This window comes from Sminthopsis crassicaudata, chromosome 1, assembly GCF_048593235.1.
Source record: "Sminthopsis crassicaudata isolate SCR6 chromosome 1, ASM4859323v1, whole genome shotgun sequence".
Taxonomy (NCBI): Eukaryota; Metazoa; Chordata; class Mammalia; order Dasyuromorphia; family Dasyuridae; genus Sminthopsis; species Sminthopsis crassicaudata.
Genome location: NC_133617.1, coordinates 577,938,421 through 577,952,671, shown reverse-complemented (window position 1 = coordinate 577,952,671; position 14,251 = coordinate 577,938,421). Strand labels below are relative to the sequence as shown.

Genomic DNA, 14,251 nt, shown 5'->3' with positions numbered 1-14,251 from the left:
TGGATCATTGTCCGATCAGAAGAGTTAAGTCTTTCACAGCATGCTTATCTTTTTATGCCTCTTGACTCCTGTGTTTGCATTTTAAGGTTTCTACATACCTCTGAGCTTTTTATAAGGAATGCTCAGAAATCTATTTCACTTAAAATCCATTATTTCTTTGCTTGTTTTTACTGTAATAATATACTGTTTTTCTAAGTAAGGTCTTGATTGTAAGCTTATATCTTTTACATTCTTTACATTCCAAGCTCTCTACTCCTTTACAATGGTTACTGCTATATTGTATGTGATCTTGAATATGGCTTCTCACTACTTGAATACTTTCTTTCTGGTTGCTTACAATTTTGTTTTTTGTTTTTTTTTTTCTTTTAATCTGGAAATTTTGGATTTTGGCTATAAAGTTCTTGGGGATTTTTACTTGGAGTTTCTTTTGGGAGGTGGCACATGCATTATTTTCACTTTCTATTTTCACTTTTCCCTTTGGTTCTAGGAGATATGGACAGTTTTCTTTTACAATTTCTTGAAAAGTGATATTTAGTTCTATTTTTATTGTTGTACATGGCTTTCAGGTAGTCTTTTGATTCTTTAATTAGCTCTCAAAATGTTTTTCAGCTCCACTGTTTTTGCTATGATATACTTCACATATTCTCTCTCTCTTTTTTTTTTTTTTTTTTTGAGTCTTCTGATTGTTTAAAAATAAGTTTTGATGTTTCATGGAGTCATTAGCTTCTATTTGGTCAATTCTAATTTTTAGGGATTTATTTTCTTGGGTAGAGTTTTGTACCTCTTGTTACATGCTCTTAATTCTTTTATATCTTTTTTTTTCCTCATAAATTTCATTTTTTTCCATTTCATAGGTATCATAGATTTAATTTCTTTTTCCATTTTTTCCTCTTCCATTTTCCTTTGGCTTTTAAAATTATTTTTAGATCTTTAAAAGAAGAAACTTTTTGGCTTGTTTTGGGTTTTTGGGTGTCAATCAAGGTTAAATGACTTGTTCATGGTCACACAGCTAGCAAGTGTCTGAGGCTGCATCTCAACAAGTCCTCCTGCCTTCAGGATCAGTGCTTTATCCATAGTACCATTTTACTGCCTTTCTTGCTTTGTTTCTTCCAGGAATTCTGCTTGGAATTAGTGTCCTAGCTGCATTTTGAAGCTTTCTTATAGATATTTTGGTATTATTTTCTTTATCAGACTTATGTTTTGTGTTTTTGTTGTTGTTGCTGTTTGGTGAGGTTTGTTAATTGGAGTTAAGTGACTTGCCCAGAGTCACATAGTTAGAATATATCAAATGTCTGGGCCTGGATTTGAACCCAGGTCCTTCTGACTCTAGGACCATTGCTCTATCCTCTATGCCAACTAGTTGCCCTCTCTTTTTTTTCTTGCATCCTTCCACTGCATTCACAATTTTAATTGGGGGCCTGCCAGCTTTTACTGTTCCCAAAGTGACATGAGCTGGGGCAAAGTCTGCTCACTGTCTTTCTGGTCTGAGTTCAACAAGTTTCTGGTCCAGGTTTGCATTTGTCAGTTTGTCTCTGATCGGAAGTTTCATTGGACTGCTGCTGAATTAAGTCTTTCTTAGTCCATTGACCCACTTTTAATGTTCAAAGCAATTGAACTGCTGTCTCTTCTTTGGTCTGGGATTCCTGCCCTGGTGATTACACTACATGTTTCTCCTAAAATGAAAGCTTTACAGCTACTTGTTGCTTCTAAGCTTGTTCCTCACTCTAGAGTCCATGACTGCCATTCTTGGATGCAGATCTCCTCCCCAGTTCATCTTGGCTCTTTGATCTGGAACTGAGAAGTAGGCAACAGGGCCACCAGTCAGCACCTAATTCTGCACTGTGCACTTATTCAGGGAACCTGGGATCTCTTCTTTCCCTCATACTTGTATCCTGATGCCCATTCTCAGCTCTCTTTTATTAGCTGGGTACAGGAATGCTCTATATATAGTAGACTCCTGATCAAATTGACCCCCTTTTTTCTGCAAACCTCTCTTTCTCAAGCTTTCCAAGCCTACATAGGATCGAAAAATGGCTCATTATGAGCTTTATCTCCATTTTGCTTATCTTTTGACTTTATTTTCATTCTCTTGTCTTGTATTTTCAGAAATATATGCAATAATATTAGGAAGAGTGAGCATTCTTGTTTTAGTCTCATATTTATTAGAAAAGCTTCTAGGATACCCTCCCCCCTCCCCCCCCATATAATGCTTGCTTTTGACTTGTTTTTTTTTTTTTTTTTCTTTTTCTTTTTCTGTTTTCTTTTTTTTTCCTTGCTGAGGCAATTGGGGTTAAGTGACTTGCCCAGGGTCACACAGCTAGGAGTATTAAGTGTCTGAGACCAGATTTGAACTTGGATTCCCCCTGACTTCAGGGCTGGTGCTCTATCCACTGTGCCACCTAGCTGCCCCTTGCTTTTGGTTTTTAACATTTTAAGGATATTAGATAGCTTTTTTAAAAAAAACTTTCTCAACTTATATTTTGTAAGTTTTTTTTTTTACTTAAGTATATTTTATCAAAGGCTTTTTATAATTATTGAGATAATGATGTATGTTTTGATGTATTTTTAAAATTTGATTCTATTGATTGATTTCTTTTTTTGACATTATCTATTTTTATCCTATTTTTATTTGTTATTAAATATTGACATTATTTATGTTTTATTGTATTGTTATTTATGCTAAATGTTTCCCAATTACATTTTCTTTTTTCTTTTTTTTCCCTTTTTTTCTTTTTCTTTTTTGAATTTTATAATTATAAATTTTTTTGACAGTATAAATGCATGAGTAATTTTTTTTATAACTATCCCTTGTATTCATTTTTCCAAATTTTCCCCTCCCTCCCTCTACTCCCTCCCCTAGATGACAGGCAATCCCATACATTTTACATGTGTTATAGTATAACCTAGACACAATATATGTGTGTAAATCCAATTTTCTTGTTGCACGTTAAGTATTGGATTCCAAAGGTATAAGTAACCTGGGTAGTGCTAACAATTTACATTCACTTCCCAGTGTTCCTTCTCTGGGTGTAGTTGTTTCTGTCCATCACTGATCAACTGGAAGTGAGTTGGATCTTCTTTATGTTGAAGATTTCCACTTCCATCAGAATACATCCTCATACAGTATTGTTGTTGAAGTGTACAGTGATCTTCTGGTTCTGCTCATTTCACTCAGCATCAGTTCATGCAAATCTCTCCAAACCTTTCTGAATTCCTCCTGCTGGACATTTCTTACAGAGCAATAATATTCCATAACCTTCATATACCATAATTTACCCAACCATTCTCCAATTGATGTACATCCATTCATCTTCTAGTTTCTAGCCACTACAAAAAAAGCTGCCACAAACATTTTGGCACATACAGGTCCCTTTCTGCTCTTTAGTATTTCTTTGGGATATAATCCCAATAGCAGCACTGCTGGATCAAAGGGTATGCACAGTTTGATAACTTTTTGGGTATAGTTCCAAATTGCTCTCCAAAATGGCCAGATTCTTTCACAGCTCCACCATCAATGTATCAGGCCAGTTTTCCCACAACCCCTCCAACATTCATCATCATTTGTTCTTGTCATCTTAGCCAATCTGACAGGTGTGTAGTGGTATCTCAGAGTTGTCTTAATTTGCATTTCTCTGATCAGTAGTGATTTGGAACACTCTTTCATGTGAGTGGATATAATTTCAATTTCATCATCTGAGAATTGTCTGTTCATATCCTTTGACCATTTATCAATTGGAGAATGGTTTGATTTCTTATAAATTAGGGTCAGTTCTTTATATATTTTGGAAATGAGACCTTTATCAGAACCTTTAACTGTAAAAATATTTTCCCAATTTGTTACTTCCCTTCTAATCTTGTTTGCATTAGTATTGTTTGTACAGAAACTTTTTAGTTTGATGTAATCAAAATCTTCTATTTTGTGATCAATAATGATCTCTAGTTCTCCTCTGGTCATAAATTCTTTCCTCCTCCACAGGTCTGAGAGGTAGACTATTCTCTGTTCCTCTAATCTATTTATGATCTCATTCTTTATGCCTAAATCATGGACCCATTTTGATCTTATCTTGGTATATGGTGTTAAGTGTGGATCCATATCTAATTTCTGCCATTATTGATTGATTTCTTAATGTTAAGTCATTATTGCATTCCTGATATAAATCCAACTCAGCTATAATGAATAATTTCTTCGATTAATTGACATAGTCTATTTGATAAGATTTTATTTAAAAATGCTCTAATCAACAGTCATTATTGATATTGATCTATAGTTCTCCTTGTACGCTTTATTTTTTTCCTGTTTTATACATAAATACTCATAAATGCAATCTTGTAGAGTACTTTTTTCTTCAGTTTTTGAGAATAAATTGCATAGTATTAGTACTAATTGTTCTTTAAAAATTTGACCAGAAGGATTTTTTTTTTGAAAATTCCTTCAAAGTTAGTTTTATTTATATTTCTGAGATGAGATTGTTTAAGATGAACATTTGGTCTTTTATTATTTTATATTTTTGAAAGTATTGGTCTGTGTTATTCATTCTTTTTTGTGCGTAGTAGGTTCTAATAATTATTTTTATTTCTTGCGGTTTTGTTGTAATTTCATCTGGTTCATCTATTGCTGATTTTATTTTCTGTCCTTTGTAATTAGATTGGCTAGCTATCAATTTCTTTTAGTATTGTCAAAGAATCAGCTTTTAGTTTTGCTTACCATATTATATAGTCTTTTTTCTTTTTCAAATCATCTATTACTCTTTTAGTTTTTAATACTTCTTTTGTTTTTAGTTTGTATTTATTTGTTGGTTTTTTATTTTTTAAAAGTTTATTCAGTTTTTTAATATTATTCTTTTCTATTTTGTTAATATATGTCTTTAGAGATATGATTCTAACACACTCTTAGTTTAGGTTCAATGAAATGCTTGAAATGAGATGCTTTTAATAGGAGCATTTAACAAAAGAGGAAGTTTACTTTGCCCTGTTGCAGTAAGAATGTGCAACAAGGATACAGTGGCCCTTAGCTTTTCTGGATACAACCCCCTTCATCTCCATCTGGAAACATATCTGGGCAGTAGATCATTAGGATGTGGTAACTCAGATGGTTTCAGACACACTCCAAGGGTCTTGGTTCTTCACCAAAGCAGCTGCATCAGGGAAACTGGGTCTGAAGGAAGTTGCTTCAGGAAATACTGATTCCATCACATGCCTCTCCTTGGTGGTAAGAACCTAATGATCTTCTAGAGGACCTTCTACCATTTAAATGCTTATAGGGTTTTTACTATCCAGTCTTCCTATTATGAATGGGTTATTAAGTGATTGAAAAGGATGGAAAGAGGAAAAAATCAAAACAAAAAAAAATGTGGAGAACAAAAGCCAATAATCCTATGTCTTTTTTCCTTCTTTGGAAAGATGAAGCTTCAAGTCTTTTACTGGACAGAACTTGCAGCATGGGTGGTACTAAAAAAAGAAAAATAGGAACAGAAACAAATCAAGCAAAAAAAAAATGCGGAGGAGTACAAAAATCAGAAGCTCCAAGTCTTTCCTTCTCCCTCCAGAAAAACTGTCTCAGAGACTCACAGCTGAATCTATATAATGACATCTTTGCAGTTTATAGTGGGTTTCCTTGTGCAAAATGGTGATAATAAACCAGAATAGTACTGAAAATAGCAAAGTCTTAACAGAGATGATGCTTTTAGGGAAATGACAGATGTCTTCTAAAGTGAGATGGTGATAATGAACTGGATCAGGGCATCTGCATGGACACTTCCTCAATTCCTCATCTTCCATCAGAATCGCCTGCAGTAAAATTGCCAAGAAGCCTTAACCTCTCACATGAAACCTGTCTCAGCATCTCCATTGATACCAATGCTTTTCTTATACATTCCTACCTGCCAAATGTCTCCCTCCATGAGAATTAAATCAGAGAAATGATAACAAATTTTTGCTCTCCTATCAATCAATAAGTTAATGTGCATTGATTAAGCACCTACTTACTCTATGCCAGATACTACTGTGCTAAGTGCTGGGGATACAATAAAGGCAAAGAACAGCCTCTATCTCAAGGAATTCGCAACCTAGTGGAAAAGACAACAAGCAAACAGTAAATAAACTATATACATAAAATATGGGCAACAACGAATAGAGGGAAGGCACTAGAATTAAGAAAGGTTGAGGAGGGCTTGGAAGGAGGAATTTTAGTTGGGACTTACAGAAAGCCAAGGAGGTCGTTAGATCAGAGTGGGGGGTGTTCCAGGCCTGAGGGATAGCCAGAGGGCCCGAGCCCAGACATGGAGTGCCAAGAGGCCAGTTTCAGCAAGCTACTGGAAAGTCCCTCTGTACCAGGGTGGTGACAAGAGTCGAGGCACAAAAGGGGGGGAGAAGTGAGTGAGTTTCAGAGATGCTGCAAAAATGAAATCAACAGAACTTGGGAATAGTTTGGATATGTGGGGACGGGTAACCGATAGTGGGGAGTCAAAGGTTGTGAATTTGGAGAGAATGGTGGTACTCTACAGTGACAGAGAAGTTTGGAAGAGAGGAAGGTTCAGAGGCCCTGTGAAGAAGCTGCTCCTTTCTTCTAGAGTGGCTATGTTTAAAAAAAATTGTCCATTCTAGGGGCAGCTAGGTGATGCAGTGGTTAGAGCACCACCCTGAAGTCAGGAGGACCTGAGTTCAAATGTGACCTTAGACACAGAACACTGCTGTGTGACCCCAACACAACAACAAAATTGTCCATTCTTATCAAGTAAGTCTTCCTGTTGACTAAATCTAAGAAACACTGGACAAGAGAGCCCTTTTCCTTTTAGGAAAGCATCAATTTGTCACATTCATGGTTCCTGGGAGATTAGACATATGACTCATTATAATCAGATGCATAATGATGCAGCTGTTCATCAATGGGGCAATTTTGTTACCCTGAAATGAGTGTTCCATTTTGCCAATCAGGGATGGGTCAAGGGCAAGTTGGGTTAGGAATAATTGCCTTTAAGATGATAGGGAAAGATAATGACAAATGTTGGAAGGGATATGGGAAAACTGTAACACTAATTCATTGTTGATGGAGTTGTGAACTGATCCAATCATTCTGAAGAACAATCTGGAACTATGGCCAAAGGGTTATAAAACTGTTTATATACTTTGACCCAGCAGTCCCACAACTGGATCTATATCCCAAGGAAATCTTAAAGGAGGGAAAAGGATCCACATGTGCAAAAATGTTTGCAGTAGCTCTTTTTGTGGTAGCAAAGAATTTGAAAAATGAGTAGATGCCCATCAATAATGGCTGAATAAGTGTGGTATATGAAGATAATGGAATATTATAATTCTATAAGAAATGAACAAGCTGATTTTATTTTTTATTATACTTTATTTTTTAAAATTAATTTTATAATTATAACTTTTTTTTGACAGTACATATGCATGGGTAATTTTTTACATTATCCCATGCATTCACTTCTATTCCAAATTTTCCCTTCCTTCTCTCCACTCTCTCCCCTAGATGGCAGGCAGAACAAGCTGATTTTAGAAAGGCCAGGAAAGATTTATACAACCTGATGCTTAGCAAAACAAGCAGAACCAGGAATACAACTGTACATAATAACAGCAAGAAAGTGCAATGATCAACTATGAAACACTTGGTTTTTCTTAGTGGTTCAGTGATCCAAAGCAATCCCAATAGATTTTGGACAGAAAATGCTATCAGAATCCAGAAAAAGAACTAAGAAGAATGAATGTAAATCAACACATGCTACGATCACTTCTTTTTCTGTTTTTTTCTCCCTCACCCATGGTTTTTCCTTTTTGTGTAATGTTCTTCTCTAAAGATGTAATTTTCTCTTGGAGCAGGTTTCTTGGGAGGCACAGTGTAATCACCCCAAATGCAGCCAGGTATTAAAAGTCCAAATCCTTTATTGTCTCTTCCAAAATCTTATCTCCTCCACTTGAGCCTCCAGCCAGCACAAAGGTAGAAAATGGAATGAATCTGTCTCTGCCTCGGAGAGTGGGCTTATGTGTCTGGCCCTGAGAGCTTCTTGCTTATATGCTGTATACCGAGTATACTCCACTCATTACATCACTAGGAAACCATTATTTGTTGTAGGATTAAATCAATGCTAAACTAGATTTAACCATTGTCTCCTCAATTCCACTTAGTACCTTGTTTCAAAATCTGACCCATAACATCTCCTTGTAGGATCAGATCAATCATACTGAACCATGCTAAATTAGATAATTGTCTCTATCAATTCCACTGTCTTAGTATCTTGTAAGAATCATAACATTTTTGTCCTGATTTTTCCCTCCCAATATGATTCATAAAGCAATGTTTATTAAAAAGAAATAATTTTTAAAAAATAAAATAAAATCATTTGAAGGAGAAAAAAAATGAATAGTTGCCTTTTCCTTAGTGATGGAATCATCACCTAGTGTCATTTCTAGCACAAATGTCCACTCAAATGTTCAAATTGATACTGGACCCAATACCTAATTCCTATTGTTCTTTTAACAAGTGTTTAGCACTTGTGTCTAATGAATGTTTTCATGCTTCACAAATAACTATACAGAATGTAAAATATTAGCAAATTTCTTCTACTGGCCTCAACTCCAAAGGAAAGAGCCTTTGATTGTCCCATACTGTGCTCTCAGGGCCTTGGCTCGCTAGAGTACAATGACAAGATTAGCCATGGCTACTGCCCAGACACTTGTATAGATAAAGATCTTCTTTGTGTCATTGCCCAAGTCTCTCTCACATGCTAGCCATGTATCCTGGAGTTCAGTCAAATGGAAAGACATGCTAATACCCTTACTCTCAGGTAGCTCCAGTTACCAAATTAATGACTGGTGAAATCCAGTTGTGATCTCTCTTGTCTTTAAGAGAGCCAAAGAATCATTGGCTACCTAGGTAAAATGACGTTCTTCAGGAGCCAAATATCCTATAAGGAGCCCATTCAGCCAGAGGAAGAGGGAGGGTTCTAAGATCTGGACTGGAGGCCATCATCTGTGCAAGACATCCAACTGAGCTTGATATCTAATATACTACTTCTATTTTATTAGTACAAGTCTCCTGTGCTTTACCCATCTTTCTAAAGGGACCAACTTGCAAGTCATACTAGACAAATGTGGACAAAGGATGATAGTATGACCCTGTGTCATATATTCAATAATAACTAGGACCTAATAAAAGACATACAGCTATTTTTCAAAAGCATTATAGTTAAGTAGCTGCTCTGTGGAGCTTGAACCTCTGAATACCTAACATTGTTTTATTATGCTACCCTTTGGTGCCTGCCAAGATCATAGACCAAAAGGTAGACACTGCTGGACAGCTTGCTGTTCACGTCATCCAGTTGTCTGTTTTGGTCCCTACTTGAAAGACATAGACTTATGGGCAACTCAGTTAATGAGTAGTATTATATCATCCAGTAGGGGAATGTAGATTTTCCAGAATCCAATAAATCTCTGGATTCTTAGAATGGGAAAAGCAAATATCAGTAGCTTATTCTTGATGTTGAAATCCCCTGGGTTTTCCTTACCTCTTGTATCTCGTATAGACTACCATCTGAAATAGGTCCTCTGCAAATGAGCCCTTCTCAGATTCAGTCCATTTTATATTATCAATGTAATGGTGCAGACTAGTGCCCTCAGGAAAGGAAGCTTCTTTCAGGTCTCTGCCCACTGTAATGTGGCAGTATGAGGGAAGAGTTCAGATAGCCCTGGGAAAGACTGACTGGACATAAAATGTTGCAGTTCATTACTCTTGAGTGCCCCCATCATTTCCACTCACTTTCCATCCCCCCCAAAAATCACTAGTTCCTTGTCCTCCTCTTCTTCATATATGTTGCCTTCAGGAACTCCAATTTTCTTCCTGAAGGTGGATTCTCTCCATGGAAATACAACTCTCTTTTAGAAGTAGTGATATCTCTAAACATCACATCCTTGCATTTAAGATCCCCATTTCCTATAAGAGAATCTTCTACTATGGGAGTGATCTCCACTGATTTGAAATTTCCCCATTTTCTCTTTTAATCTGTTATTTTGCCACATTATTCTCTCACTTGTAGCCTTCCTCTTCATAGGAAATTTCCTTCACTATTATTTCTATTTAAATTCTTTCACTTTTGTCTGTGTTCTTTTAGGAAAAAAAAATCTCTTAATTCTTCTCATTAGTAATATATTCTTTTTCTTTCTCTATGTTTTACTTATTTAATATTTATATATGATATATACTATGTTCTATATAATATGTAAATGATATATATACAATATGTAACAATAAATGGTATATGCAATATAAAATATCTATATATAACATGCTATATATTGTATTTATAACTACTTTAATACTTTTATAATTGTGAATTACAAATTTACAAATTATATTTTAATGTAACATGTTACATTTATTTCTATTAGAAATTATTCTATTACATCTTGTCTGCTTGCTATATTTGTTTACCTACTTTTTTCTGTTGTGTAGGGTATTGGTAAAGCAAATAATTTGTTAATCTGGGTTTTTCTGGGTAACAAATAATACTTCAAATTCACTTTTACTGAAATCTTATCTTTTTTTCTTATTAGAGTCAGGTATGCGGTATGAAATAGATTACATCTTAAGCTCCTTGGCTCTTTGTAACAAATTTCCTTTTATCTTGTGATTTCTGCTGAGTACAGAATTTGTTGCTATTTGCATTTCCTTATTTCAAAATCTCTTGATTGCTTGCAGAATTTGTTCATTAGGATTGCTCAATTAAATTAATTCTAATGTCTTGGAATTTACAGCATAGGTTTATTTCCTTTTCCTTCCCCCCTACCCTCAGAAGTGACCTATGGATTCTTTAGTTTGGCACTTTTGTGTTCACAAAAGTTCTGGGCAAGCTCATTATTATTCCTATTTCTTACATTTATATTTTAAGGTTTTTTTGATTTTGTTGTGTTCTGGGAGAACTCCAATCCTTAAGTTGTTTTTCTGCATCCTGTCTTCATGGTCAGTGTCTTTTTCTTCTAATGTTGCTTTTTCCTTTCTGTTTTGCAAGTTAGAAATATGAATATACAAAAATGAAGGGCTGTGTTTTTTCTTTAGAGAGACTTATGACCATGGATTCAAGGTTTTCCTATCATGCTAATTACTTCTACTATATAGAACATAAATTTTGCTTTTATGACTTTCTTATTGAACCAAATTCAGTTCTGTTATGGTTCTTTGGCTCCTCAAATGTCATTTTCCTATGTCTTGCAATAATTATTCAGAAATATTTGGAAAATGTCCCAAAATGTTCCAGTCTTCCTTTCTTTTATCTTCCCTTTTGATTTATTGACTTCTGTTCAGATTTTTTTTTTAACAAAATTTTCTTCCTCTTGAGAGCTTTAGTAATTTTAGTCCATTAATTTTTTTTTGTTGTTGAGGCAATTGGGGTTGTGACTTGCCCAGATCAGACAGTGCCTGAGCCTAGATTTAAATTTGGATCCTGACTTCAGGGCTGGTGCACTGTTCCACTGTACTACTTAGCTGCACTCCCCCTTACAATTTCTTAACACTTATTTACTGACTTCCTCTTTGATAATAGATTCTCCAAGTTCTGAACTTCAAAGGTGTCTCAGTTTAGGTCTTAGTCAGAATTCTCCATTCTGAGGAATTCACTTTTCACTGACCTCAATCCCTACCCCAAGTGACTTCTTGGGGGACAAAACTGGCCCCATGTAGATAGATGTCGATATCCTTTCCATAAGACCTAATGGAGACTCATACTCTGGCAGCCTGTTCCAGTTCCAGTTTTTAGCTCTCTGGTTGAGCTTTGCCGTGGTTTAGTGTTCCTATCCTTCCACCTCTTCAGTATGGAGTTGGGGGGAGAAGGAACAGAGTTGAAGTCCACTGATGGTTGCCACATAGTAGAGCAATAGTTTTGGGCTCAGGGGATGAGGAGAGTGTTGGCTGAAACTGCAGCAGCAATAACAAGAGAATTGCAGAACGAATTACTAGAACACAAATCTGTGGGTCCCACTACTCTACCAGAATGGGTTGTTAGTGGGTGAAGAGGTGCTAAATGGCCTTGTTAGAAATTAGGTTGACTTCCTCTCCTGTTTATCAAGTTATTAGGGTTTTTGGTGTCTTTGCCTCATGCATAGTTCTTATTTTGTTAGTATATGTCATACACACACATATACTTTGTTAGCATATAGTTGTGTAAGTATACAAGCATTTTCTGTACATATATACATTATATATGAAATGAAAAATGGAACATATTCTGTATATAAATGAGTATAAATTTGTGTATATGTATATGACAGACACGTTGAGAGGAAACAGCAATCCTATATATATTAAACATGCTAATACATGTGTATATATAAACATACATGTTGAAGTAATATGTACTATATACATATATTATGTACTTATACACACATATACAATTATATATTCATATAAAGTGTTCTGGTTGTACCTTCATTCTATATCAAAGTGAGATCCAAATGATACTTGCTCTCCATCTCTCATTTGTATAGATTTCTACCAGCACCTTCTGATGTGGGTTGTGCTCCCTTTAAGAAACTAGTCCTTTCAGATTGTTTTATTCCTTTCTGATTCCCAGCCTCTCCTAGCTGATGCATTATCAATTCAAGAAGCTAGGACCTTTGATTCACAAATCTGTCAAAAGCACCCTTTTGAATTCCAATAAAAGATCTGGGCTCTCACAACCCCCCACCCAGATCTGAACCAACTTGGGACACCACCCACAGGCCCCTTTGGCTAAATCTCTCATTATAAAAGCCAAGCTGGAGCTCTCTCTCGGCAGAGGTTCCTAACATGGCAGCCTTACCCCTGGCTGCCAAGGATCTATGACCACTGGAATCCTATTTCCGGTGCCCCTTTGTCTCTACCTTCACTTTTTACTAACTAGACTTTAACTTTACTTCCAAACCCCATAATAACCCTCTTTATCAATCTAGGTTTTTGGGTCCTGTAAATTCCTTTACAGGGGACTCTGTGCCATCACTAGAATGCATTTAACCATGTATCCTTGCACTGAACCAAAAGGGGTTACCCTTTAACTCTCAACACTTCTAGTTATGTAAATTCTCATTTTCCTCTTTTGTCAATCCCTTTACTGTTACCCCTTCCCTTCTATTACCAAAACATATCACAATTCTCTTCTAGGCTGCCCATCTTATTTGACTCTCATGACTCTCTTATTATGGCTCTTAGGGTATGCTTGCATTGTCCCCACCTTCTATCATCATCCTTTGTAATCCTTATTCGCATCTTTATAGTGGTGGCTGCTAAATCTTATGTGAACAAGAGTGGGATTTTAGGCCCAAATTATTGGATTCTATTTTTTTACTTTATCCTCTCATTTTAAGATATTTCATTTAAGATATTTTTCAAAATAGGATATTTTAGGTTCTATTTTTGGTCATGGCTTTCAGTCAGTCCAATTATAATTTTCATGGGATCTGTTCCTGTGGGAAAAGTTTTGTAGCCACTTAATAAGCTTTCAAAAAGCTGTTAATTCTCCTCTCAAGTTTCTCCTCCACTGCTCTCATTTGTTTTCCAACTCTTCTATTATCAATTTATTTACAATACCGTTTCAAAACTATTTTTTCTAGGAATTTTAATTGACCTCATGAGCAAGTGTTATCTGTCATTTAGAATTATTCTATTCTGGGCTTGAGTCAATTACCTCTGGCTTTAAAATAGCTCTGGATCTTTAGCAATTCTTAATATTTATATTGTATCTTGTGATTTACAAAATGCCTTATGAAATTTTGAGCTAATTTTCTCACTACAATTTTTTTTTGGTTATAGACAACAGGAGTAGGAGGATGTTGTGATTTGCCCAGAGTTGCACGATTAGTATCTGAGACAGTCCAAACTCACTCAGGTCTCCCTGATATCAAGTTCCTGCCCTGGGCTGGGGGGCTGATTCTGAGGGCTGATTCTGAGATCAGCTCTGGGCTTCCTAGTAGTGCTGCTTGCCTAACTCAAAGCTATGGGTTCCAAGCCCATGATCCCAATTCATTCTTTTTATAGTCTCTGCTGGTCACTTGCTTGTAGATCAAGATCAAATTTACAGGCTTGCGATAAAAAGATAATTTCTTGGCATTATTTTTATATTGCTGATGTAGTAGTTGTGGGGGGAGATAAGATACACTTCTTTCTAATCTTCTATATTGGTTATTTTACAAAGCATTATCTTTTAAAATCATGTGTTATATTTACACCAGATTGCTTGCTATCTTGGGGAGGAGTTGGGGAGGAAGAAAA

General features: G+C 35.7%; 1 non-coding gene across 1 annotated transcript; it reads left to right on the top strand.

Annotated features, from left to right (window-relative positions):
- The first annotated feature begins 4,375 nt into the window (after positions 1 to 4,375).
- On the top strand, positions 4,376 to 4,434 carry LOC141552343 (U7 small nuclear RNA). The gene has a single exon (XR_012485140.1). It is a non-coding gene; the product is annotated as a U7 small nuclear RNA (small nuclear RNA).
- The last annotated feature ends 9,817 nt before the right edge of the window (positions 4,435 to 14,251 follow it).